Source organism: Hibiscus syriacus, unplaced genomic scaffold (assembly GCF_006381635.1).
Source record: "Hibiscus syriacus cultivar Baekdansim isolate YM2019G1 unplaced genomic scaffold, ASM638163v2 tig00110299_pilon, whole genome shotgun sequence".
NCBI lineage: Eukaryota > Viridiplantae > Streptophyta > Magnoliopsida > Malvales > Malvaceae > Hibiscus > Hibiscus syriacus.
The window spans coordinates 1,852,478-1,880,363 of record NW_024062668.1 but is presented as its reverse complement, the minus strand read 5'-3'; the positions used below and the strand labels follow the sequence as shown (position 1 = coordinate 1,880,363).

Sequence of the window (27,886 nt, the reverse complement as noted above, 5' to 3'; positions counted from 1 at the left end):
GAAATGGCATGAAGGTGCTTCAAAGGAAAAGTGGATGAAAGTTTTTACACATCTTCAGGATCGGGATATTACTTGGAGAGCCCTCTGGTTGTTCCTCGGTGACGTTCTTTTCTGGTGTGGGGATTCTGATACTATGACTTTACTTGGACTTTGGGGTGCAGTTGGGTATACTCCGTTATTGGCACTTAGACAGTATGGGGCACGTCAGTTTGTCCCCGCAATATACGGACTAATTAAATCAGAGTTTGTGTGTAGCGGTGACAGTTATAAGAAGATGATTAAGGAAGCAGTCGATTCATGGAAGAAAGTATTCCGGATGGATGTTGTAGCTGCCAGAGACATGCTTACTCTGGATTATATGGAGTGGAAAAGATTGAGAAAGAGTGATAACGTCCCGGTGCCAGACTGTGAAGACACTCGGACTATGGAGGAACATCTCAGGCCTGTCCCTTTTGGACTTGAGATAGCCAAGGCAGAGTTTAAAGCTGTGAATAACGAGCTGAAGCAAAGGGTTAAGAAACTGGAAGCTAAACGTTATCAATGGAAGCTCGAAGGAAAGACGAAGCTCACAGTCTGAAAAGAAAGTTCGAGGGGCCTGATGAAAGAGCTTGGAAGGAACAATTGAAGACTGCTCAAAGGCGCTTGACAAACAGTCAACATCAAAACCAACGCTTGAGAATCCAGGTGACTGACTTAGAGAAACAACATGAGAAATATGGGAAGACAATAGCTGAGTTAGAAGCTATTGTAGATGGGTTCAAGAGGCAAGCAAATAAGCTTCAGATAGTGCCCTTTGACGGAGGATTACAGTGGTGTTTCTGTTAGGAGCAAGCACAACGAAGGGTGAGGGCTAGAGACGCAACCATCCAAGATTTCCTGGATCAAGTACAGAAAGTAGCCCGTCATCTTCGCGACCTGGCAAGGGAAGCTGGAGTGGTTCGACAAGGTATTCAACCAGTGACAGATGAAGGCAGAAGACTTGTCAACTTATTAGAAGTTGTTCGGGGTCTAGAGGATTTAGTCTGAATGCACATTTAATTTGTTTTTATGTCTCTTAAAAGATAAAACATTTTTTTATGAATAAGGATTATTTATAATAATGAACACTTTTCTGGATCAATGCCTCCAAATTGCATACATCATATATTGCATACTTTGCATTTTATATATTTCATGTTTATTTTTATATTTTCCATGTTTTTACATTCGTATTAACTAACAGAACATGTCTCAGACACCAAGATTACCACCGCAAGTATTAGATACGCATCACCCACACAATACTCGAGCAAAAAAAGAGACAAATGGAGGCCAAAATCGAGAAGATCAAAGAGAACATGGCAAGACTGCAGAAAGAGTTGGAGGATAAAATGGCTCAGAACAGTCAAAGTACCATGGAGTCTATCAAGAAAAGCACGGAGTCCTTAGTCGATCAGATCGTGGCTAAGTTATATGGTTTACAACAATAAGCAAGTGCACCCAGAGTAGGTGCATCTAAGAGGATAACCATACCACCGACCCCACAGGTGGTTGTCTCATCCGGGATCTTACATGGACTGCAAGGTGACTCATCTGCCACCAAAGGAAAAGTTGTTGCAAATTTACAAACTTCCACAACCGGTCCTGACAATCATCCGGATGATTATAATATCCTGGATTTCAATGAGGAAGATAAGGCAAAAAAGATGGAAGAAAAAACCAGAATGCTAGAAGATCAGATGAAGATGGTCCAAGGAGACCATGATTATTATGGAGTGGACGCAATAGAGCTGAGCCTAGTCCCAGATTTGGTGTTTCCACCAAAGTTTAAGGTCCCGGAGTTCGAGAAGTTCGACGGGAATAGCTGCCCTTCGGCCCATATCACTATATTCTGTCGAAAGATGACAGGGTACGGGGGAAATGACCAACTTTTGATCCACTGCTTTCAGGAGAGCTTATCCGGTTCAGCTATCCGATGGTACAACCAGCTCAGCCGAACTCATATCAAGACATGGAAAGACTTAGCCAAGTCTTTCTTAGAGCAGTACAAACATATCAATGATATGAGACCAGACTGAGTTATGCTGCAGAGCCTGGAAAAGAAGCATAACGAAAGTTTCCGACAATACGTACATAGATGGAGGGATTTATCTGTGCAAGTTCATCCACCCTTGGATGAAAAGGAAACTAGAAAGTTATTTGTACAGACCCTGAAGACACCTTATTTCGGGCACCTGGTGGCAATCACATCGGGAAGTTTCTCAGATCTGGTTATGGCTGGTGAGATGGTTGAACTGGCCATAAAGCAAGGAAAGATTGAGGAGGTGACTCTAGTAGAAAGCCTCCCATGAAGAACAAGGACCGCGAGATTAACAATGTCAACACCTACAACGCTAGCAAAGGTGTTACGATCTCAAGTTCAAAAACAACTGCAGCTGTACCATCCGGTACTTCTAACCAAACTCAGAGAGAACCAAGAAGAGAAATGGAAAGGGAACAGTTCGATCCCATTCCCATGACATATAAAGAGTTATATCAATAACTCTTCGACACTTACGCGGTGTCACCCTATCTTATGGATCCGATAAAGCCCCTCTATCCGAAATGGCTTGATGAGAACACCCACTGTGAATATCATGGAGGTGTACAGGGGCATTCAATTGAAAATTGTCTCGCATTCAAGAGACTGGTACAACGAATGCGAAACAAAAATTGAATCCATTTCAACTCCGGAGCACCGAACGTCGCCCAGAATCCCTTTCCTAATCATCAGGAGATAGAAATCAACGCAATCACCATCGAGAATGGCAGGAGAATCAAAATATGTATTTCGGAAGTTAAAACTCCTTTGGCTTGGATATGGAGCCAAATAGTAAAGGCGGGGCTTCTTACACCCCATTCATGTGCAAAAAGGATTGAAGATGGTAACCATTGTTGTTACCACAACGAAGAGGGGCATAATGTGCAAGAGTGCCCAGAATTCAGATCAATAGTCCAGCTCATGATGGACCGAAAAGAGCTGAAATTTTACGAAGAAATTCAAGATTCTTTTAAAGTAGATGTTTGTGCCACCGGAGAATCATCAGACAGAAGATTTGGTAGGGTAGTCCTTTGATAATTATCTCTAAGGCAAATATGACAGTAACAACACCAGCCAGGGTGGTGATCATAACACCTCGGCCTTTTCAATACAAGGACAATCGGCAAGTGCCATGGAAGTATGAATGCCAGGTGAGTACTTCCAAAGGATGTGATAGCAAAGTGGGGCAAAGACTACTTGAGCCATTCAAGAAGATGTGATAGTTGTCAATGAACCTATAAAGGAGCAAGAAGCTAAAGAGTTCCTCAAGATCTTGAAGCACAGCGAGTATAACATTATAGAACAACTCCATAACTTACCTACGCGTACTTCAATGCTAGCACTATTTTTAAACTCAGAGGCACACTGAGAAGCACTGTTGAAGGTTCTTAATCAAACGTTCGTGACACAAGACATACCAGCCAACAAGATGGATCGACTAGTGAACAATATTCAAGTTGATAATCTCATCTCGTTTTCAGATGATGAGATTTCATCCGGGGGAAAAGGTCGAACAAAGGCACTGCATATTACTATGTATTGCAAGGGGCACGTTTTACCGAGTGTATTGATTGACAATGGCTCAGCCCTGAACATGATGCCTTTGGTGACATTGAAGAGGCTGCCAATAAATACCTCTCATATGAGAGCCTGTCAGAATATGGTCCGAGCATTTGACGGGACCAAACGAGAGGTAGTCGGTAAGATCGAGGTACCGTTGACCATCAGACCAACAACCTATGATATTGAGTTCCTTGTGATGGATATCATGCCGTCCTATAGATGTCTTTTGGGAAGGCCATGGATTCATCAAGCAGGTGTAGTACCCTCCACGCTGCACCAAAAAGTTAAATTTTGTTATTGACGAGGCCTTAATAATTATCAATGCTGAGGAAGATATAGTGGCAAGTGTGACCACGGAAGCACTATACATCGAAGTGGATGAGGAAGTGGTGGACTGCTCATTCCGCTCCTTAAAATTCATGAATGCCACATTCGTGGCAGAAGAAAAAAGGATTCCTAAACCTCGACTCTCCCAGTGCACCAAGATGAAAATCAAGCAAACCTTGGGACAAGGCGCCAAGACCGGAACAGGATTTGGGAAGTTGTTGTAACACCCATAACCTGCATAATTATACCTATACAGATTATAGATGTCACCTAAATAATTAAAACCATTTCCACTTTTACAAGTGATTTAAAAATTTATTTTCTTAAAATGGTAATTGATATTATAAAAATATCATATCATATCATATAAATTATGTTTCATTATAACGAATTTAATTCAAAAGATTTTTTTACGAATAGTGAACAGTACCCCGTGAACAGTAACAGTGAACATTGGCGATGAACAGTAGGGGAATCGATTCCTTGTTAGGGGAATTAGTACCCCAAAATTATTTTGGAAATTTTTCTCAAAACGTGGTCACTGTTCATGCTACAGTAACTTCCGAAAATACATATAAATTCATAAAAAATGACCTTTCATCATTATAAAAATTTCCAAAATTTATTCAACAAGTAAATTGAACATTTTCAAATTACATGCCATTATCTAAAATCAAATTCCATCGTAGGATGTCTTACTGATATTGAAATATACCTCTCGATGCTTGATATCACTTTGAACTCTTTATTCCGCTTTTTACCTACGCGTGAAAATCATCACACGCTAAGTATATACTTAGTGAGGCAATTAAAACATTTAACAGTGCAATACAATTCATGCATGATTTTTTTAATGTAAATTTCAAAATGCCATAAAATTATAATACCAACATATCCAATATTTTACCATTTAATAGCCATAAGCTCGTAAGCTTATTTTACCAAAATACTTACCATTTGTACCATAAGCTCGTAAGCTTATTTTTACCAACATACTTGCCATTATTCCATAAGCTCGTAAGCTTATTTTCATGCTTACCATTTACTAGCAATAAACCATTATCCATAAATCATAGCCTATAGACCAATATACAACCATGAGGACCTTGGGTATTCGAGTAAAATACATGCACCGTAGTGCTAAACCTGCACTAAGCTTACGCCATAGTGCTAATCTAGACAATACACATAAGGTCGTGCCCACCACCTATACTAAGCTTACGCTATAGTGCTAATCCGAACATAAACCTGCACTTAGTGTCTTTATACACTATAGTGCTAATATAAACCTGCAACTGCTATACTCTATGGCATGCCAACTATACCCTATCCCTCAATGACTTACTTGGGCATATAGTCTATTTTATTTGATCCAACCATGGAAAAATATATTATCAAATTTAACATTGGGCAGTTCATACCCGAAAACATTCATGGTAAAATATCATATTTTTCATGATCAATGCATTTTAATTTCATACTCTGACATATCAATGTCAATTTATAAAAAAGATATAAAATGATGCCGATATAAACAAGGTCGACTTATCGCAAGTCTTCCTATTGATGTATACAACATCCATGTATAATTTCATGCATGTATTGCACTCACCTTGACACTTTATAATTTCCAACATATGTGCCTCACTAATGTCCATATTAACCCTTTCCTTTTATACTCGAATTGCTTTGAACACTGAGTAAATCACGATATGTACAAAATATAGATTCATAACTATATACATGTTAGTATTGTACTAACATGAACATATTTCCAAAATAAATTCCATAATCATACTTCAAACTATTCACCACCAACTACTTTAACTCTTATTAATTCTTTTTAATATTGGAACCAACTTTTCCAATTTACTCAAAATGGTTCTTCACCATTTTACCACTTGAATTCTTAATACCAAAAATTCCAGTATTGAAAGGATTATAAACCAAGTACCCATACAAAGGCATAATTACAATAAACACTCCCAACCATTCGAAATTTGTATTACAATCACCAGACTTTCTAAAATTTTCATATTCTGACAACTTGCACTGCCTTTAAAGAATCAATATTCTGTATTGATATACACACTGGAATTTAATTCCATTTCTTCCATTGAAAACTATACTCGAATACGAATCTATCCATATAAATAAATCCTTCTAATGCATTCTGTACAATTTATGGTGAATTTTCAAAGTTTACTAACAGAATCTGTTTTGCAGAATATGTTGTCCTATTTTTCTGACCTTTCCTTGGTTCAAAATTCATATATCTTTGTATACACCTTGAAATTGATCCACGTTTGTTTTAAAAGAAAATATATTGATTTATGAACATAATATATAAAAATAACCTCAAAATTATTTTTATATAATTTATGGTGAATTTTCGAACCTACTGCCAGATTAAAAATCCAAACTGTTTTCTTTAACTTCATTCTTAGGTTCTTCATCATTTCTTACAACCAATTCTTTAAAATCACTTAACTCTTCATAACCCCTAAAACACAAGAATCAACTTCCCCTTTCATCAACTCAAGAAGAACTTGAGCATGAACCCTAGCAATATTCATGTCACAATGTAGAGAATTGAACGTAGAACATTTTTCCTAACCACACCGAGTCTAATTCTCAAGAAATAGCTTCAAAATTAAAACTAAATATGTTTACCTTTCTTGCTTGAAAGTGCCGGCCCTTGAGGAAGAAGAAGCTGGAATTGCTCTTCCATGATTGATATTTTATGATAATTTAATCTATCACATGGCAATATATATTATGATAGCCTTTTTTTATTCAATCCTATAGGAATTTCCATTTTTGCCATTAATGAATTTCCATATTCACCATAAAACCAAGTCATCTAATCATTATCATATTACAAAGTCAAATATAAATTAATTTGACTTTTATTTATGAATTTCCCCTTGAATTTTCAAAAATTGCGTTTTAGTCACTAAATTCCACTGTTTCGGTCAAATCTGAAAAATTGCACATATCCATACCAATTTCTCTGATCTAAAATATTAAAATAATATTTCCAACCATTTTATAGCATCCTTCAAATTTTTGTAAAATTCCAATTCGATCAAAATTACCGATTCCTTATCGGACTTTAACCATTTCTAGTTTTTCTTTACTAAAATTCAAATTCCAAAAATATGTTTTCCATAAAACTCCACTCTCAAGAGTAAATCATCTTTTATGGAATACAATTATTTTTAGGAAAATTATCACTTAATTCCCTAGACTTTTCCCAAGTTTTATACTTTGACCATCAGACTTTCAAAATTTTCATTTTGGTCATTGTCTAAATTTTTGGGGTATTACAGTTGCTACAAGGAAGGATCAATCCAGTCCTTCCTGTTTTGAAGTTAGATCAGTTTGGTCTCGGTTTTCAGCCCAGTTACCATGAAAAGAGGAAGAAAGTCCAGAAGAACCGAGAAAGAAGACTAGCCAAGTTAACTGGAGGTGAACTTCAACGGGAACCCATGGCATTCCCGCCTCTTTACCGCACATTTAAGTCAGGTGGTTATGTGTTTGAAACCACCACATCCGAGTTAGAAGTGGCTCTGGAAGATCTAAGCATCAATGCCGTGACCACAGAAGATGTTGACAACGAAGATAGATCTGGGATATGCCCTCTGCCACCTAGGTTCGTGCCTAGCAGCTGGTCGGTGGAAGAATTACATGTGGTTTACAAGAAGCTTTCAGAGTCATATTCCAACTATCCCTATTTGCCTATACAAGGGGCAATAGGTGATCTTTTGTAAGGGTGAATAAACATTTGGTTTAATTTCAATAAAGGATGCATTTTTTCCTATGTCCATGGCAAACAAATTTTCTTTCATTTCTTTTCGAATTCATTGTCTATTTTCTTCATTCCAGCTCTTCATTTCCATTTTCTTTCAAATTTAATTCTATGATTGTCTATTTTCTTCATTCCAGTATTTCATTTCCATTTTCTTTCAAATTTAATTCTTTGACTGTTTCGTGTGGGATATTTCCTCTCACACACCCATATCTTCATTGTTCTTTCAGGACCCCAGATAACAATAATGCAGGCACTGATGATCCTGATCCGAAGGTAGATTTTGAAACGGCCATTTATCTAGGGGAATTCAATGAATAAGACACTGAAGAGGAGTGCAACTTGCCTATCGAATTGCTGAGAATGGTGGAAAGAGAAGATAAACAAATACTTCCATATGAGGAGGCTACCGAGTCTTGAATCTGGGTACTAAAGAGGATAAAAAAGAGGTTAGAATCGGCACGACTCTCTCGGCTGAAGCAAGACAAAACCTGGTAGTCTTACTTCAAGAGTATAGAGATGTGTTCGACTGATCATATCAAGACATGCCGGGACTAGACACATATATGGTAGTTCATAAACTACCAATTAAGCCAGAATGCAAACCCGTGCAACAGAAACTGAGAAGGATACGACCAGAAATGCTCCTTAAGATCAAAGAAGAAGTCAAAAAGCAATTTGATGCTGGTTTTCTTCAAGTGGCTAAGTATCCAAAGTGGGTGGCCAATATAGTGCTAGTTCCGAAGAAAGACGAGAAGGTTCGTATGTGCGTCGATTACCGGGACCTTAACAAGGCGATCCCTAAAGATAATTTTCCTCTACCTCATATTGACACGTTGGTAGACAAAACGACCGGGAATGCTTTCTTTTCATTCATGGATGGATTTTTGGGATATAACCAGATCAAGATGCATCCTGAAGACATAGAGAAAACCACATTCATCACAATGTGGGGAACCTTCTTCTACAAGGTGATGCCTTTTAGACTGAAGAATGTTGGGGCAACATATCAAAGGGCTATGGTGATCCTATTCCATGACATGATGCACAAGGAAATTGAGGTTTATGTCGATGACATGATTGTCAAGGCACAAACCTAGAATGAACATGTCGAGAACTTGATAAAGCTCTTCCATAGATTGAGAAAGTTCCAACTGAGATTGAACCCTAGCAAGTGCACCTTCGGGGTAACATCTAGAAAACTATTAGGCTTCGTGGTCAGCAGAAAATACATCGAGGTTGATTCCGATAAAGTTAAGGCTATTCAAAGTCTACCTCTACCACGAACACAAAAAGAGGTCAGAGGTTTTCTAGGCAGAATGAACTACATAGCACAGTTCATATCTCAGTTAACCGACAAGTGTGACCCAATCTTCTGTCTTCTCTGAAAGAACAACGCTGGAGCGTGGGATGAAAAATGTCAGATTGCATTCGAGAAAGTAAAGGAGTATTTGTCTCACTCTCCTGTCCTGATGTCCCCTATCTCGGACAAACCTCTGTTCTTGTATCTCTCTATATTCGAGAACTCCATGGGGTGTGTCCTAAGCCAACATGATGAATCCGGGAAGAAGGAAAGAGCCATCTACTATTTAAGCAAGAAGTTCACCGATTGCGAGGTTAGATATCCTCCTATCGAGAAGGTTTGTTGTGCTTTAGTCTGTGCCACAAAAAGACTCTGACAATACATGTTGTACCACACTACTTGGCTGATTTCCAAGTTAGATCCCCTGAAGTACATGATGGGTGTACCTGCTCTATCTGGAAGGTTAGCCCGTTGGCAGATGCTCTTGTCTGAATTTGACATCGAGTACGTAAGCCAAAAAGCAATCAAAGGAAGTGTCATATCGAAGTTCTTGGCTAGTAGAACCGATGAGAATTACAAGCCATTGGACTTTGATTTTCCAGATGAAGACTTGATGGATATATCCTTAGAAGAAGCAAGTACTTCAATGGACAGTTCCTGGAGAATGCATTTCGATGGTGCATCAAATGTATTAGGGCATGGCATCGGGGCAATCCTGATCTCTCCAGAAGGGAATCACTACCCATTTACCAGTAGACTGAACTTCGATTGCACCAATAACATGGCAGAGTATAAAGTCTGTGTCTTGGGAATCCGAGCTACACTAAGGCAAAGCATAAAGACCTTGTGGATATACGGAGATTCAACATTAGTAATCTATCAGCTCCGCGGAGAATGCGAAACCAAGAATACAAAGCTAATGGAATACTAGAGACTAATACTAGATCTGCTTGAAGAATTCGATGAAGTCACCTTCCACTACGTGCCTAGAGAAGAAAATCAAATGGATGATGCTTTAGGTACCTTGGCAGCCGTATTCAAGGCTGGCGGGGAGTCTGAAATGATGACAATTAATATGCAGTCGTATGAATACCCGGCTCATTGTTACCAAATTGAAGATGTGAAAGACACTAAGCCTTGGTACTATGACATTCTGCAGTATATCAAGCATTGGAGTTATCCAGAAGAAGCCACCGAAATCGATAAGAGAACCCTTAGAAGGCTGGCAGCTGGATACGTCATTGACAGAGAGGTTTTATACAAGAAAAGCCATAATCAAGTCCTGTTAAGGCGCGTCGATGCTGAAGAGGCAAAAATGATAGTGAAAGAAGTACATGATGGAGTTTGTGGAGCACATGTAAATGGACATATGATGTCAAGACAAATAATGAGATGCGGATATTTTTGGTCCACACTGGAAAGTGATTATATCAACTATGCTAGAAGATGTCATAAATGTCAGATTTACGGAGATAAAATCAATGTTCCACCTCATCCACTTCATGTGATGACGTCGCCCTGGCCTTTCTCTGTGTGGGGCATGGTTGATATTGGGAAAATCCATCCAAAGGATTCAAATGGTCACCATTTCATCCTTGTAGCCATCGATTACTTCACAAAATGGGTAGAAGATGCATCATATGCCAGTGTTACTCAGTCCACTATTTGCAAGTTTCTGAAAAAAGAGATAATATGTCGGTATGGTCTACCTGAAAGGATTATCACCAATACCATAACAAACTTGAACAACAAGATGATGAATGCTGCTTGTGAACAGTTCAACATAAAACATCGCAATTTCACTACTTACAGACCAAAGATGAACAGAGCAGTAGAAGCAACAAACAAAAACATTAAGAAGATAGTGGAGAAAACGACTGAAACTTACAAAGACTGGCATGAGAAGTTGCCTTTTGCTTTGTTCGCTTATCGAACCTCGGTACGAACCTCGACTGGGGTAACTCCATTTTTCTTAGCTTATGGAATAGAAGCAGTGCTACCCATTTAAGTAGAGATTCTGTCACTCCGGGTCTTGACAGAGGTCAAACTGGATGATGCAGAGTGTGTACAATCTAGATATGATCAGTTCAACCTGATAGATGAAAAGAGACTGAAAGTTATTCATCATGGTCAAATCTATCAGAAACGAATAATCCGAGCACATGATAAAAAGGTGCGTCGAGAATATTCCGCGAAGGAGATCTGGTGCTAAAAAGAATTTGGCCAGTCCAGAAAGATTTCTGAGGAAAATGGACACCAAATTGGGAAGGACCTTATGTCGTGAAAAAAGGCATTCTCCGGAGATAAAGGACCTTATGGACACCTAAACTGCCATATCCCATCAACTTGGATGCAGTCAAAAAGTACTTTGCTTAGGATAAAAACCTGCAAAGACATCTTAAGTCAGAAAAAAAAACAAAAAAAACAAAAAACAAAAAAGAGAAAAAACGTTTAGGGTAAAAACCCGAAAGGGCGCCCTAAATTAAAAAAAGGAAAAAAGAGAAAAAGAACAAAAGAAAAAGAAAAATAAGGAGGGTTCAAGATGAAAACCCGAAAAGGGCGATTTGGATATTGACAGTGGAAACATCCCGACATCTGAATCTTCTACAAACTCAACAAGTCGGAGAAAGGTTGCACTCTCCAGCACGTTGTCGTATTTTCAAATATCCCTTGGAAAAGGCTGTGTTCAAAGTCACCTGACGACTTTTTAGCTTAGAAGTGCCCATATTATCGAGATCTAAGACATTATTTACACCTCATCATGTATTCATTTTCCAGAATATTTGTCATGTGTTATTTGTTTTTTTTTTTCTCATGAATAAAATATATGAATAAAAGACGATCTTTTCTCTAAATCAATTCCTTTTGAGCATCTTGAATTGAACTTAAACTCAAAGATTTATCTACTTATGCAAAAGATAATCGCATATTACTGTACAAAGATTCATTGAAAAGTATAGGTACTCAGAAGCCGATTAAGGCTCATGCATATACTTGAGATGGTCGAGAAGTATTTCCCAAATCAAGGATAAAAAAAATATGCACATCAGATTTCAACATTTGAATAATTCAAGACCTGGGATTGGAACTTCAAGATTCCAGAATTAAGATTCCAGACAGGCAACCGGAGATCGAGATTTCTCTCCAGAGCCCCAAGATAACATATGTTGCATATGCATTTTAGGAACACCTAAGAGCATTGCATTCATCGCATCACATATATGCATAACTTTTTCAGGTTTTAGCTAGAGTCAATTTCAACTTCGCAGCGAAGGATATTGAACTCTAAGCGACACAATTTGTTCGAGAGTAGATTTCAACTTCACGACGAAGGATATCTAGCTCGAAGCCAAACTTCCAAATAAAGGGGTCATCCAAGGTTTCAACTTCACGGCGAAGGGAATCGTGTCCACCCGCAACATACATACTTGGATTTCAACTTCAAGACAAAGAACATTCAAGTCAAGGCTCAACTTCACGATAAAGGGGTCATCCGCGATTTTAACTCCACGACGGAGGATATCGTACCCACGCATCCACGATTTCAACTCCACGATGGAGGATATCGTGCCATTCGGGGCTCAACTTCACGACGAAGGGGCTTCCCAATTTTAGAACCAATTTCAACTTCACAGCGAATGATGTTGGACCCAAGACAACATAAGCTCAAATTCACGACGAAGGGGCGGCTGATTGTCAACAAATAACTTTTCAATTTCATTCAGAGTCAATTTTAACTTCACGATGAAGGATGTTAGACTCAAGACAGCACAAGCTCAACTTCACAGCGAAGGGGCGGCTGGCTGTCAACAAATAATTTCCTAGTTCCAGAACCAATTTCAACTTCACGGCGGATGATATTGGATTCGGAACAATATTTGGATTTCAACTTCATGACGAAGGATATCCAATTACTAGGCTCAACTTCATGACGAAGGGGCCACCCGCGGTTTCAACTTCACGACGAAGGGAATCGTACACGCAAGTAGCCTCCATCTCAAGATTGGATTTCAACTTCAAGACGAATGATATCCAACTTAAAGAATGAGTGTCAATAAACTTTCCAGTTTCAGAGTTAATTTCAACTTCACGGTGAAGGATATTGGCCTCGAAACAAAGAAAACCTACATTGGATTTCAACTTCATGACGAAGGATTTCGTGCTCAGAATTTTCCAGTTTCGACTCAACCTCACGACGAGGGAGTTATTTTGCGATTTAAATTGACAAACCAGTCTTAATATCATATTTCAACTCTACGACAGAGGGTATTCGATATGGATAAAATCTGTGTCTTTTAATCTTTGTTCGATTTTTGTTACACGATAATAAGTAAATAGGGGCAGCTGTAGACACATAAATTTTGTCATTATATTATGTATATATAAATAATATTATTAATCTCATTTTTTACATTTGTAGGCTCGAAACCAAGTCACACGTGACCCAACAGTGCACAGTGGTCCAAGCCCAACATGCACGCAGACTAGGGTTTCCAGAACCCTAGCATCCCAAGCAGCACCACAACAATCAACCCGGGTTCCCACGCCTCACGTCTCTATTCTAGTTTCACGGCGCACGTCTAAAAGTAGTTTAGTGCGATTAGGACTCAAGATTATAGTCTAAAAGTAGGGTTTTTTTTCACCCTATAAATATGCTTGTAATCAAACTCATTGTACGAACGGTTGATATACGAAATACAAGCAAACTGTTGCAATTATTTTACACAAAATACGAGCAGTGATATTCGAAGCATTTTTGCGATTATTAGAGGATAAGCATAAGGTAAAAAGGCTCACCTTTCATTTTTTTCGAGTTGCATGTTGTCTCTCTTGGATTTAAAACGCTAAAAGTCGATGACCGGAATAAAGGTATTCGAAAATTTCTCTTTTAAATCTACACCCCTACGAGGCTTGTTTTAAAAAACTATGGTGTTTTTCGTGACGAGGGTGTTATGGGCTTTCGGAAAAATTAAAAATTTTTAAGGTTTGTCACCGATGAACGACGGACAGCGCCGGTCAACGACGGCCGGCGAGGCGGCACGGTGCCGGAATCTGGAAAACCCAGGCGCTGTTCTTCATCTCTCAAGAACAATTGAGAGAAAAAGAGAGATGTGGGAGGGCTTTCGTGGAAGAGGAGGAGAAATGAAGAATTAAAAGATTTTTTTTGGTCTTATACCAAACCCGTCAGACCTCCATGACCCGGTCCGTAACCACATGACCCACATGTTTTCACTCTGGAGTGGGTAAACTGTTCTTTTAGTCCTCGTGTTGTTTTTTGAAGATTCAATTTGACCCTAAATACGATTTTGATTCCAAATTCCTTTTAAATTCAACCCTCAGCTTTGGTTTTCTTTCAATCTCGCCCCAAATATTATTTAAATGGGCCCCAATTTTAATTTTTTTTCAAATTAACTCCCTTATTATTATGTACATATTGTTTTATTTTTATCATTTTTTACACTATTCTTTTTTGATTTATTACTATTTTTAGTTATTTACCTTTTTATTTATTTATTTACTTTTATATTTTTTCCTTAATGCTTATTTATATGTGTACATATATTTTTAACTCTTTTTTTACTATTGTTATTACTATTTTTGTTATTACCTAATATTTTATATACATGTATTTTTGTAAGCACCGGATTATATATATTACTTTATTATTCTACCTTTTTTATTTATCATTTTGGTTTTGTTTTATTCTTATTTTTTCTATTTAATTTCATTTTTTTCCTTTGCCTTATTTCCGTTTTATGGTTGTTTTGTTTTTATTTTATTTCTTTTACTTTGTTTATTTATGTTATCATTTTATTTTTCTAGTTTATGGTTTTTATTTCTATTCACTTTATAAATTTTCTTTTTCATCTTCCTGCTTTGTTCATTATTTTCACATTTTCACACTTTCTGTACTAATTTGATTACGTACTTCTCTACAAATCTAACGTTCTTTTATCGTTTAAGGGTATTTCAACCAATCAGAGGTAAGTAATCCAGATCGTTATTTTACCTTTCAATTTAAAATTACAACTTTCTTAATTAAAGACAGCTGGAAATTACGTAGTACCGAAAGGGCTGTTCAAGGGTGCTAACCCTTCCTTGACTGTAACGACTCCCGAATCTGACATATCACTGGTAAGAAACAGATCAGGTAAGAAATAAGGTATCTGATCAACCCATTTGTTTTAAAATAAATGATAGGTGACGACTCCTAATTCGTTTAATCCAAGTCGAAGCCCAATTTTGGGGTCCAACCGAAAGACGGTCCTAACACAAGTTAAAACCATATAGGAGTATTTAACTTAAAACCCCTGGGAGTTCCAGTGAAATGTGGGTTAAAAACCAAATTTGATCAACTTACAAATTTAATCCAAGATTAACACAGGATGATTAAGTTGAAACAAGTTCTGTGAGTGAATGAGTTTTGATTCTAAAAATTTAGGCATTATGATGTTCAACTTTAATTATTCACCTAGCCTCTCTCTTTAGATCCTTTTAACTACAAAAAGTCGTTTATTTTACTTCATTGATTAAAGTAATTGTTATTATTATTGGAGGTCATGGGTTCAAACACCAATGACCGCAATAGATTGATTAAATGTTCATTGTCAAATATTTGAGAATATTTAAAACATATATTATTTTGTTATAACCTTAGCTAAATAATATATATATATGCTTTTGTTTTATTGGTTTTTAACCATATAAAAAATCAACATATGAGAAAATAATCTCTCTCAAAAGTAGATCTTCATATTTTAAGATAATCTAGAAACCTATTGTACAACACAATTAAATTTTATTGTTAAATTGTTAACATGAAAATCAATGATTCAATCATTTATATACAAAGAATGAATAAAATTCAAGAGTGAAATATACACAACAGCAAGAGTGATAATCAGATTTGCATTAAAAATATCACTTTCAAATGAAGAATAAAATTCCACTAAAATTTCATGTACGAAATGATTTAATAAGTGGCATACACTCTTCTATACTCTACACATACACCCTCTTCTTCTCAGCCGAAACATTCATAAATTAAAGTAAAATTTTCAATCTTTTTACGTTAATTCTGTTAGATTAAAATTCACGTTTGTGGGCACGTATGTATAATGTATAATGTTATCATAAAATATGACACAAAATTAAATGACCAATTATGTTACATGTGTTATATGTTTTAAAGTGTCATGAAATTAAAGTGTATATATCATATGTTGTATTTATTATTTGATGAGGGGCAACATTATAAATACTTAAAAGATTGAGCTAATAGCAAGTGGTCCCCAAAAAATAGGTTAACTTGTATTACTCTTATCCCGTCAGAGAGCTTTTACGGAAAGAGCAAACTTATCTTCTTGGAATGTTACAATCAAAGAAAGACTCAAGGATTTCAATTTATTGATTAATTCATATACACTTCCCAATCTAGCATTTTATTCTTGATGATTTGATATGCTTAGATTCTGATTAATTTTTTATATTAATTTATGGTTTGATTCTAACAAATGATATCATGTCGGATCATGTTGAATCTTTAAGAATCAATTGATTTTATTACTTATGATATAGAAGATTAAACTTTTGTATAAAATCATAAATAAAAAGTTTTTTAACAGTTCATGGCCGTTGTACTTTCTATTTTCTTAAAAAAAAAAAACCCTACGCTTATAAATTGGTTTTATTAATGAAAATGGATTTCCTTTTGGTGTTGGACCACTGCGATTGTTAATGTTGCGTTAATATTTTTTCCCTAGTAATTATTGTGATTCAACGACAAATCCTAATTGTTTTTCTTTTATTGAGTTAACATTTGTAATTGTCTTGAATTGCGATTTGGGTATTATAATTACGTGCCCAATATTAATTGTTTTTTATTGATACCATCACCACCATTTGCCGACAACAACACTGGGAACCACCTGAGCTTCATATCTTCCTAAATGATCTTCCCCACAACGACTTCAACACTGTCTTTAGATATGTTCCTGCTTTCAATGGCAGGCTCAGGGAAGACCCGATGGGGAGTTGCTTCGTAGCCCGAGTTGCAGGCTCCTTTCATGAAAGACTCTTCCCAAGCAAAACCATTCACTTTGTTCATTCTTGTTACAGTCTTCATTGGCTCTCCAAGGTTAGCCATCTGTGTTGTCGTGCAGAGAGATGGGTATATATATGCTTATACGACTATGAATGAATTTTAGGTCCCAGAAGGAGTTGAGAATAACAAGGGGAACGTATATGTAGCAAAGTCAAGTCCACCTAATGTATCTAGAATATATTCGGAGCAGTTTCGAATCGATTTTTCGAATTTCTTAAGCTTTCGTTCCGAAGAATTGGTAGACGAAGGACGAATGCTGCTTACCTTAATTGGTAGAAGCAAAGACAATTGTGGTCTATGGGATCCTTTTACCAAATCACTCAGTGACTTGGTGACTGAGGTTCTGTACTTTTCTTATTCAATAACACACAAAGTGTGCGTGTGTATATATGGATTTAATTTGTTTACACATACGTTAGTGAACAATCTTTTTGGTTCAGGGATTGGTGCATCAATCGGATATGGATTCATTCAATGTGCCTTACTATTTCCCATGCGCAGAAGAAGTATGGGAAATTATCGAAAATGAAGGGTGTTTTGTTCTTGACAAAATAGAAATTTTTTAAAAGGAATTGGGATTTTGAAGATAATGATTATGATGAAGATTATGTATTCAAAGAGTAAAAGTGGGCAAAATGTTGCAAATGGTCTGAGAGCAGTTACTAAATCTGTATTCGTAGATCATTTTGGAAAGACTATTATTGATGATTTGTACGCAAAATATGCACACCATGTGGGTGAACATTTGTCGCTCGAGAAGACAAAATATGCTAACATTGTCGTCTTAATGACTACGAAATAGCAATAAATTTTATATGCATGTTTCATGTAGTACATAATATAATACAACGTATTTAGTACCTAAATAAATTAATTGGTTTTGTTTGTTTTAGTACTTAAAACTTTTTTTTTCAAAACTATACTCAATGTTTAGTCTTTTAGTTCATTTTAGTACCCATCATTAAAAATCCAATGCATTTAGTACCTACACTATCATTTTGGTCTATTTTAGTACATAAACTTTCAATTTTTCAAAATGTAACGTTAAATTTTGAATAAGGTATTAAAATAAAAAAAACTAAACTTTAGATTTGATTTTGAAAGTGAAAAGTTTAAATACTAAAACGGATCAAAAATGATAGTTAGATGCGAAATGTGTAATTTACCCAAAATTTTAAAATAGGTATACGGTGAAGAGAAAAAATGGTGTAGCTAAACATCAATAGCGGACCTATGTATAAGCTAAGATCAACATGTGTCTATTTTGAAATCTAAATTTTTTATATTAATTCTTAAATTTAATTATATTATTTATTTTGAAAATTTATTTGTGTTTGCCTATTAAAAGAATATATTATTAATATAATATGTAACTAGAAATAGTAGATTAGTTAATCTTATAGTAAGTTTTTGAATTTAACACAAAAGAGCATTTATACAATAACCAACCTTTGATTTAACGTTCAAACTCGTGTGGATGAGAGGGTCTGGGCTTTCCACCGTACCCTACAAATCCTGCACTCTAACACTAGACTCTAGGGCCTAGGCCTCTGGTTTTCAGGGGTGATACAAATCATCTGGGCTTACTTTACAAAAAGCAAGTTTAGTTACAAAGTTTATGACATTAACCTCTTAATTTCCCATCAGCAGCCTACTAATCTTATTGTTCCCTTTCGTTTAATTACCACAAGTTTCAAAGCCGAAATAACCAGAGAAATGATTACTCTTACGGTGAACTCTTCACCTAAAGACAGCAGTTACAAAACCGATAACAACAGATGAAATTTACACATAATATATCAACACTGCAACCTCCAGACGATGTTATAACTATAAAAAAAATTATTACACAAGAAGAAGCAAAGCTCAACCTCAACCTTACGTACATGGTACAATATCTGTTAAATTTGATGATTTATGCCCCAAATGGGAACCAGCGTCCATGGAACGAAGACTGATAGGAGATCATATAGAAAAGGAGCACGAGCACAAGTGCTACCCCCCACGGCGACCCTCCTGCTCGGTGAAGAATCAGGCTCGGAATGTTCCCCGAAAAGCAGTGAAGCAGAAGAACGACCGGGGCCAGCATGAGGAAGAACTTGATCTGGTTCATTAAATCCTCGAACACGGGCACGTAATTTATGTAGCAGTAGAAACCCAGTACGAAGAGAAAGATGGAAAAGAAGAAACACAGGTGGAGGGGAGAAGATAGATAGTCCAACAACTTTATAAGGCCGGCATAATTCGACAAGATCCTAAGACAAAACCCAATGAATGTGGAAATTATTGTGAATATCACCAAGAAGAATAACACAAAATTCAGTTTTGTCATGAATTTAGGGGTTACTACAAAAATTGATGGACAACAAGAAAATAGAATTCTTTGAGAGATATAAGGAAATAAGAGAAGATGTCTGCACAAAAGAAAATTCCAAGCCAATGCATAAGACAAACAAGCCCGTGGTCATCACTATGAGACCATCTGTAATGAATTTCGTGTCAGTGAAGTCAAAAGTTGTTATCACGACCCCTTCACCATTTCCATTTAAAGATACTCGCAAGGTGCCTTGGAACTACACTGCAAATGTTTCAATGATAAGGGGATCTGGTTCGCTAGAAAAAAAATAAAAGTAGATGAAGAAAACGAGAAAACATCATGACGCAACTCGATGAATGAAATAGTAAGTGAAGTAGGGCACTTTACAAAAAGTGGGAGGTGTTATTCTCCTGAGGCATTAAAAGAAAAAGACACGGTGAAAGCAAAAGGAAAAGCTACAGTGATACAACAAAGGATCTTTAATGATGAGCCCCCACCAATAATCAATGAGCCGGTAACTGAGGCACAAGCACAAGAATTCTTGAAATTCTTAAAACATAGTGAGTATAGTGTAGTAGAGCAGCTACACAAACAACAAGCACGAATTTTCGATTCTAGATCTGTGAATGAATTCAGAAGTACATCGGAATGCTCTACTCATAGTGCTCAATCAAACATTTGTGCCTGAGTATATAATAGTGAACAAATTGGATCGAATTGTGGGGCATATAGCTGCAGAAAATTACATAACTTTCACTGATGATGAAATTCCTGATGATGGAATGGGATCGGTAAAAGCCCTCAATATCACAACTCACTACCATGGTCAAGTCTTACCAGATGTTTAGATTGACAATGGGTCGGCACTCAATGTTATGCCTATAGCCACATTATGAAGATTACCAGTGGACAGCTCACATATGAGGGCCTACCAAAATGTTGTTAGAGCCTTTTGATAGAACCCAACGGGATGTGCTTGGAAAGATGGAGGTACCACTGTTGATTGGACCAACTGTCTACAATATTGATTTTGTGGCAATGGACATCAACCCATCATATAACTACTTGCTTGGGAGACCATGGATTCATTCTGCAGGGGCAGTCCCTTCGTCCTTGCATCAAAAATTGAAATTTGTGATAGATGACCAGTTGATCAGTATTGGGGCAGAAGAAGAGATCATTGCTTCCGTGATGATTGGCACCCCATACATTGAGACCAATGAGAATGCCCTAGAATGTTCCTTCAGAGCCTTAGAATTTGTCAACGCTACTTTCGTTGCTGAAGGAAACAAGATTCCTCTACCGCGTTTATCTTATTGCACTAAGATGATTGTCCGGGAGACTCTAGGAAAAGGAGCTAAAATTAGAAAGGGTCTCGGTAAATGCTTGCAGGGGACTTTACATCCCAAATTTTTCATGATGAAGCGTGACCGCTTTGGGCTTGGATTTGAGCCTGATTCTCAGCAAAGAAAGAAAGAATTAAAGAAGAGAGGTAAAGTCAGAAGAGTTAGACTGAAAGGAGAGGACATTCTGTGGGATCGTATGTTTTTCCCTCCCCTAAAGAGCTCATTCAAGTTTGGAGGAGTGTACGATATGGAGCAACAGTTAGCCAGAGCAATTGATGAAGAAGAGCATATAAAAGACAGAGACTTGTTTGACGAAGCCATGGAGAATTTGGTTATCAACATGATAACTGGGAAAGATAAAGCGGAAAAATATTTGGCTAGAATTCGTCCTTGTTTCTCAGGAGAAACGCTGAAAAATTATACTACAGAGGATCTCCCTGTAGTGTTTAAGATTAATTCAAAGTAATACCCATAACTAATCCTTATGCTTGTGCCCGCGAGTATTAAGGAATCTTTTTGTAATGGCAGCTATTTTAACTCTACTTGCTTTCAATGAAAGACATATTTTTTGTTTCTCAAATGGCCATCATTATATACATTTTCATTCTTCATTCTTTATTCTTCATTCTTTACATTCATTTCATAAATTTTGGTCACTCCTCCCAAATATATATTCGATTCAATTTTTCCCTTTGCAGGTGCTACAATATTAATAGCACGAATGTTTCTGAAATTAATCCTGAGATAAACTTTGAGCGGCCCATATGTCTGGAAGAAATCAATGAGTGTCAAGATGAGGTAGAATGTGATGTTCCTAACGAACTATTAAGACTGGTGGAAAAGGAGAACAAACAGATCTTACCTCACCAGGAGGAGACTGAGATTATAAACTTGGAAACTGATGATGGAAAGAGAGAAGTAAAGATCGACAGTGCTCTTTCAGTTGAAATAAGACGAGACCTAATAGATCTGCTCCGAGAATTCAAAGACATCTTTACATGGTCTTACCAAGATATGCCAAGGTTGAGTACAGACATAGTGGTGCACAAGCTTCCGATAAAGCTTATGTGTAAGCCAGTTCAACAAAACCTCAGAATAATGAGGCCATAGATACTGTTAAAAATTAAAGAGGAAGTGATGAAATAGATTGATGTAGGGTTTCTTCAGGCAGCAAAGTATCCGGAATTGGTCGCTAACATAGTCCCCGTGCCAAAGAAAAATGGAAAAGTCTGCATGTGCGTGGATTATAGAGATCTCAACAGAGCAAGCCCAAAAGATAATTTTCCGTTACCTCATATAAATACTTAGTGGATAACACTGTTGGATATTCATGGTTTTCTTTTATGGATGGCTTCTCTGGTTATAGCCAAATCAAAATGAACACTGAAGACATGGAAAAACCACATTTGTGACTATGTGGGGCATATTTTGCTATAAAATGATGATATTTGGTTTGAAGGATGCTGGGGTAACTTACCAAAGAGCTATGGTGACTCTTTTCCACGACATGATTCATAAAGAGATTGAAGTATATGTGGATGACATGATTGTTAAATCCAAGACTGAAGAAGAACACATTCAAAACTTGAGGAAGCTTTTCCAAAGATTGAGAAAGTATCAATTGAAACTCAATCAAACTAAATGTACCTTCGGGGTAATGTCAGGAAAACTCTTGGGCTTCGTGGTTAGTCAAAGAGGAATTGAGATCGATCCGGACAAAGTAAAGGTCATTCAAGATCTTCCACCACCTCGTACACAAAAAGAAGTTCGAGGTTTTCTGGGAAGGTTAAATTATATATCTCGATTCATTTCGCAATTAACTGAGAAATGCGACCCAGTTTTCAAATTGCTTCGAAAGAACAACCCCGAAGTTTGGAATGACGAGTGTCAAAAGATTTTGGAGATAATCAAGAAATATTTGTCCAATGCTCCAATTCTGGTATCACCAGTCCCTGGTAGACTATTAATCCTTTACCTAACGGTCTTTGAGAATTCGATGGGGTGTGTGCTGGGGTAGCATGACGAATCTGGAAGGAAAGAGAGAGTCATCTATTATTTGAGCAAAAAGTTCACCAATTACGAGATTAGATACCCGCCAATTCAAAAGCTATGTTGTGCTTTAGTATGGGCTACCTGGAGGCTCAGGAAATACATGTTGTACCATACTACTTGGTTGATATCTAAACTTGACCCATTGAAATATTTGATGGAATCACCGGCTCTAACTAGTAGATTGGCTAGGTGACAGATGTTGTTATCAGAATTTGACATTGTGTATGTAAACCAAAAAGCAATCAAAGGGAGTATCATAGCAGATTTCCTTACAAGTCGTGCCTCGGATGATTATGAGTCCTTAAACTTTAATTTTCCTGACGAAGATCTGATGTGCGTCACAACTAAGGATGAAACAATTTCAGATGATAAGTCCTGGAGGTTGTATTTTGATGGGGCGTCCAATGCTTTAGGATGAGGAATTGGAGCGGTATTGATTTCCCCAGAAAATGTCTATTATCCTTTTACAAACAGATTGGAGTTCTTTTGCACCAATAATATGACAAAATATGAGGCTTGTGCCATGGGGTTAACTGCAGTCATGGAAAGAAAAATTAAAGTGCTCAAAGTATATGGAGATTCCTCATTGGTGGTGTACCAATTACGAGGAGAATGGGAGACAAAAGATCCAAAATTAGTGGAATACAAAAGATTGATCCTTGAATTGGTAAAAGAATTTAAAGATGTCACTTTTAATTATCTCCCTACAGAAGATAATCAAATGGCAGATACTTTGGCCACACTAGCTGCAATGTTTCAAGCAAATAGAAAAGTTGACATGATACCAATTAAAATGCAAATATATAAAACCCCGGCACATTGTTATAGCCTACAAGAAGACGTAGATGGTTGTCCATAGTATTATGACATCTTGCAATACATCAAGCATCAAACTTACCCACAACAGGTGTTTGAGATTGATAAAAAGATAATAAGGAGAATTGTTGCTGGATATTTCTTGGATGGGGAAGTTTTGTACAGAAATGGTAGTGATCAAGTCTTGATGAGATGTGTGGATGCCCGAGAAGCAAGAAATATACTTGAAGAGGTGCATGAAGGGATATGTGGAACACATACAAATGGGCTTTCTATGGCCAGGAAGATCATGAGATACAGATACTATTGGGCCACTATGCATTCAGAATGCATTGATTATGCAATAAGATGTAGAATATGTCAAATCTATGGAGAAAAGATCCATACACCTCCGTCACCTTTGCACGTAATGACTGCACCATGGTTGTTTTATATGTGGGGTATGGATGTCATTGGGGCAATTACACCAAAGGCTTCGAATGGACATCGTTTCATACTTGTGGTAATTGATTACTTCACTAAGTGGGTTGAGGCCGCCTCATATTCCAATATCATGAGATCTACAGTTTGTAAATTCATAAAGAAATAGATAATTTATCGGTATGGGCTGCCAAAAAGAATCATCACAGATAATGCCACCAATCTGAATAACAAAATGGTGGTAGAACTTTGTCCCCAGTTCAAGATAAAACATTCTAATTCAGTGACTTATCGTTCAAAGATGAATGGAGCAGTGGAAGCAGTAAATAAAAATATTAAGAGGATCATTACAAAGACCACTGATACTTATAGAGATTGGCACGACAAATTACCCTTTGCTTTGTATGCATATCGAACTACAGTACGAACTTCGATAGGGGCAATGCCTTTCTCTTTAGTCTATGGGATGGAGGCAGTCTTGCCAGTGGAAGTGGAAATCCCATCACTTCAAATTTTGAAAGAGGTAAAGTTTGATGGGTTCAGGCTCGGTTTGACCAGTTGAATCTTACTGAAGAAAAGAGGTTAAAAGCCATTTGCCATGGTTAGATGTATCAGAAACGGATGATGAGAGCTCATGATAAGAAGGTTCATCCAAGAGAATTTCGAGAGGGTGATCTGGTTCTAAAAAAGATCCTGCCAATTCATAAAGATTTTTGAGGGAAATGGATGCCTAATTGGGAAGGTATATATGTTGTCAACAAGGCCTTCTCTGGGGGAGCGTTGATTTTGGCAGAGATGGATGGGAAAAAACTGAGAAATTCGGTAAACTCAGACTCTGTCAAGAAGTATTATACTTGAAGAAAAAAGGAAGAATGAATGAAAAAAATGAAAAGGTGAAAAATAATAAAAAAGAAAAAAGATGAAAAAAATGAAAAAAAATGAAAAAAGAAAAAAAGAAAAAAGAAAAAAATGAGGGTTCGAGATGAAAATCCACAAATGACATCTTGAAACCAAAGGAAGGCTTTGAGTTGAAAACCTGAAAAGGTAACTCAAAGGCATTTTGGGATTAGGCATCAGACAGATAAACCCTCTTTAGAGTCTGATATTTTGAGAGAAGCTTCACGTCTACAGACATTCTGGCGACATTTGAAGTCCTCCAGACAGAAGCTCAATTCAATGCTCCGAATTATATCAAGTGGATTGGTTCAGGAAAACTCATTCTAGTGATCCATATGGACATCTAACTTGTAGTTCTAAATTACTACTATTTATATGATCGCCATCACTTTGTAAATTCAATTCCTTGTCGGTAAATTCAAAGTTTGTTATTTCAAGCCCAATTATATTTGTTTTGTACATACACATAAAAATCTTGTAAGTAGATTAACATGGCATTAAAAAGAAAATAAAAGGTTTCTTGGTATTACTTTGAACTAATATTTCCAGTACAGAGAGTTTAAAGTAAGTCATGACCCTAATACTCGTGTATATAGTCGAAGAGTGTAGGGTAAAATATGGCCAAGGAAAATGCATGTGAGCTAAAATATCGAAAAGCACATTGAAAACAATGATATTTTGGTGTGTGCTAAGACAAAATCTTATCAAGAAATTATATACCTGACAGAGATGAGCAGTTCAAATGGAAGCAGAAGAGGATTTGTATGGGAACAAGAAAAAAGCATGGAATGCAAACAAAAGATCAAATGGCGCATTAGAAATGAAGATTTGTGGGACAGCAGAGCGCACAATATTAAAACAACATCATACATACATCAGTAGGCATCTATAAATAGGAGCATACTCACCCATTCATGTTCATTGAAATGTTTTGACAGAAATGCAGGGATATTCAATAACAACTATAATTTACCCTAGAAGGAGGTGAATCGACATTTCTAGAAGAGTTCATAATGAGAAGAACTCGTCCTAAAGGAGAAGGTTCGTAATGAGAAGAGCTTGTTCCTTTCAAATTCACCCTAGAAAGAGGTGAATCAACATTTCCAGAAGAGTTCATAATGAGAATAACTCGTCCTAAAGGAGAAGGTTCGTAATGAGAAGAGCATGTTCCTTTCAAATTCACCCCAGAAGGAGGTGAATCAACATTTCTAAAAGAGTTCATAATGAGAATAACTCATCTGAAAAAAGGAGAAGAAGTTCATAATGAGAAGAACTTGTTCAACCTTAGCTCGATTCATCGAATATGGAGTTGAATCAGCAACACCTCACTCGAGAGATCAACATTTTCAGTTGGGAGTTCATAATGAGAAGAACTCATCTGATGAGGGAGAAGAAGTTCATAATGAGAAGAACTTGTTCAACCTTAACTTGTTTCCATCGCATACGAAGTTGGAACATCACCAATATTTCGTTCATCACAGAATGAGGTGGATCAAACATTGTCATCTAAATCCATCTCATAAGGAGTTGGATCGGCATCACTTTTGGTGCAACTATCACGGAAAGAGAAGAATTGGCATTTGCAGTGAAGAGGTGACAAAGTGACAAGAAGAGACCAATATGAAAACTGGTGTTTTTATATCTTTGCTTCATTCCTGTTTCATAGCAATAAGCAAACAGGGGCAGTTATAACCACCATTTTTTATACCCTAAATCTTATAACCCCTAAACCTCAAAGACTCAAGCCCAATAGACCCTAACTAAACCCCAAACAACCTAATCCCAAATAAAACTCAAACCTATCGACCTGAGTACAGGACCAAACCCGATACATAACCCTAACCCTAATACTATAGACATCATGCCTACAGTCGCCGTCACCGGTTCCAAGTACAACCACCGCCACTACCACGCCGGTCAAAGCCTGTCAGAGATATCAACAAAACCCCAGAATATCCGGAGCATTAAAACCCACAATCATCATAAACAACAACCTAGTATTAGATTAGGTTATTATTTTAAGCTAAATTTATGTAAGAATATGTATATATAACAGATGAAAAAGAAAATGTATAGAGAAGGAGGATTTTTCGGAGAAATCAAAAAAAAAAGAAAAAAAAATCAGAGCAATCAAAAGGGAAATACAATCAGTTTTTTTTCAGCAATCTCGTTTGAAGGTATTCTTATGTGTATGTGTGTTTCTTTTTTCTATTGGATGCTAGTTATAGGGTAAAAAAACAAAAAATGAAATAAAATAACAATTTAGGAGAGAGTTGACCTTCCCCGATCGGTTGAGTTCTCGCCGTTAGGGTGTCTTCGTTGTGAAAGAAGAGCGTTGAAAACCCTTTTGGTCGTTTAGGGTCATGGTCTTAGTCTCGGTTTAGGGTGGTCTGAGGCCAAATCTGGTAAGATGTGAGTGCGTGTGACTAACACGAGCGTATGAGGGCCACCACCGGCGTGTGGTGGCCGAGCTTTGTCTTGGTTTCGGCGTGCAACACTGTTTGGAGTGAGAAAGAAAAGAGAGAAGGAGTTTGGGCTGTTTTTGTGCAGAAATGAAATCTGGAAATGGGGGAGGTGTTGATATTTTAGGATTTTTGGGTAAAACACGCTAAGGTCCCGAGACCTTTAGCGTGTTTTGTGTTCTGGTCACTAGTTTAGGGTTAAATCACCCTTTTGGTCTTTTTTGTTTAATATGATCAGCGTGTTAGTCATTTTTTAGGGTTAATCGTACCTTAGGTCCCTTTAAGTTTAGCGTTTTTGTGATTTGGTCACTATTTCTTTTATTTTACATGATTTGCGAATTTGATACTTGGTTTTATATTATTTTAATTTAGTCCTTTGTTGTATGTATTTTTTTGTTCGAAATTGGGT

General features: G+C 37.0%; 1 pseudogene; it reads left to right on the top strand.

Annotated features, from left to right (window-relative positions):
• The first annotated feature begins 1,304 nt into the window (after positions 1–1,304).
• On the top strand, positions 1,305–17,969 carry LOC120116608 (annotated as a pseudogene).
• The last annotated feature ends 9,917 nt before the right edge of the window (positions 17,970–27,886 follow it).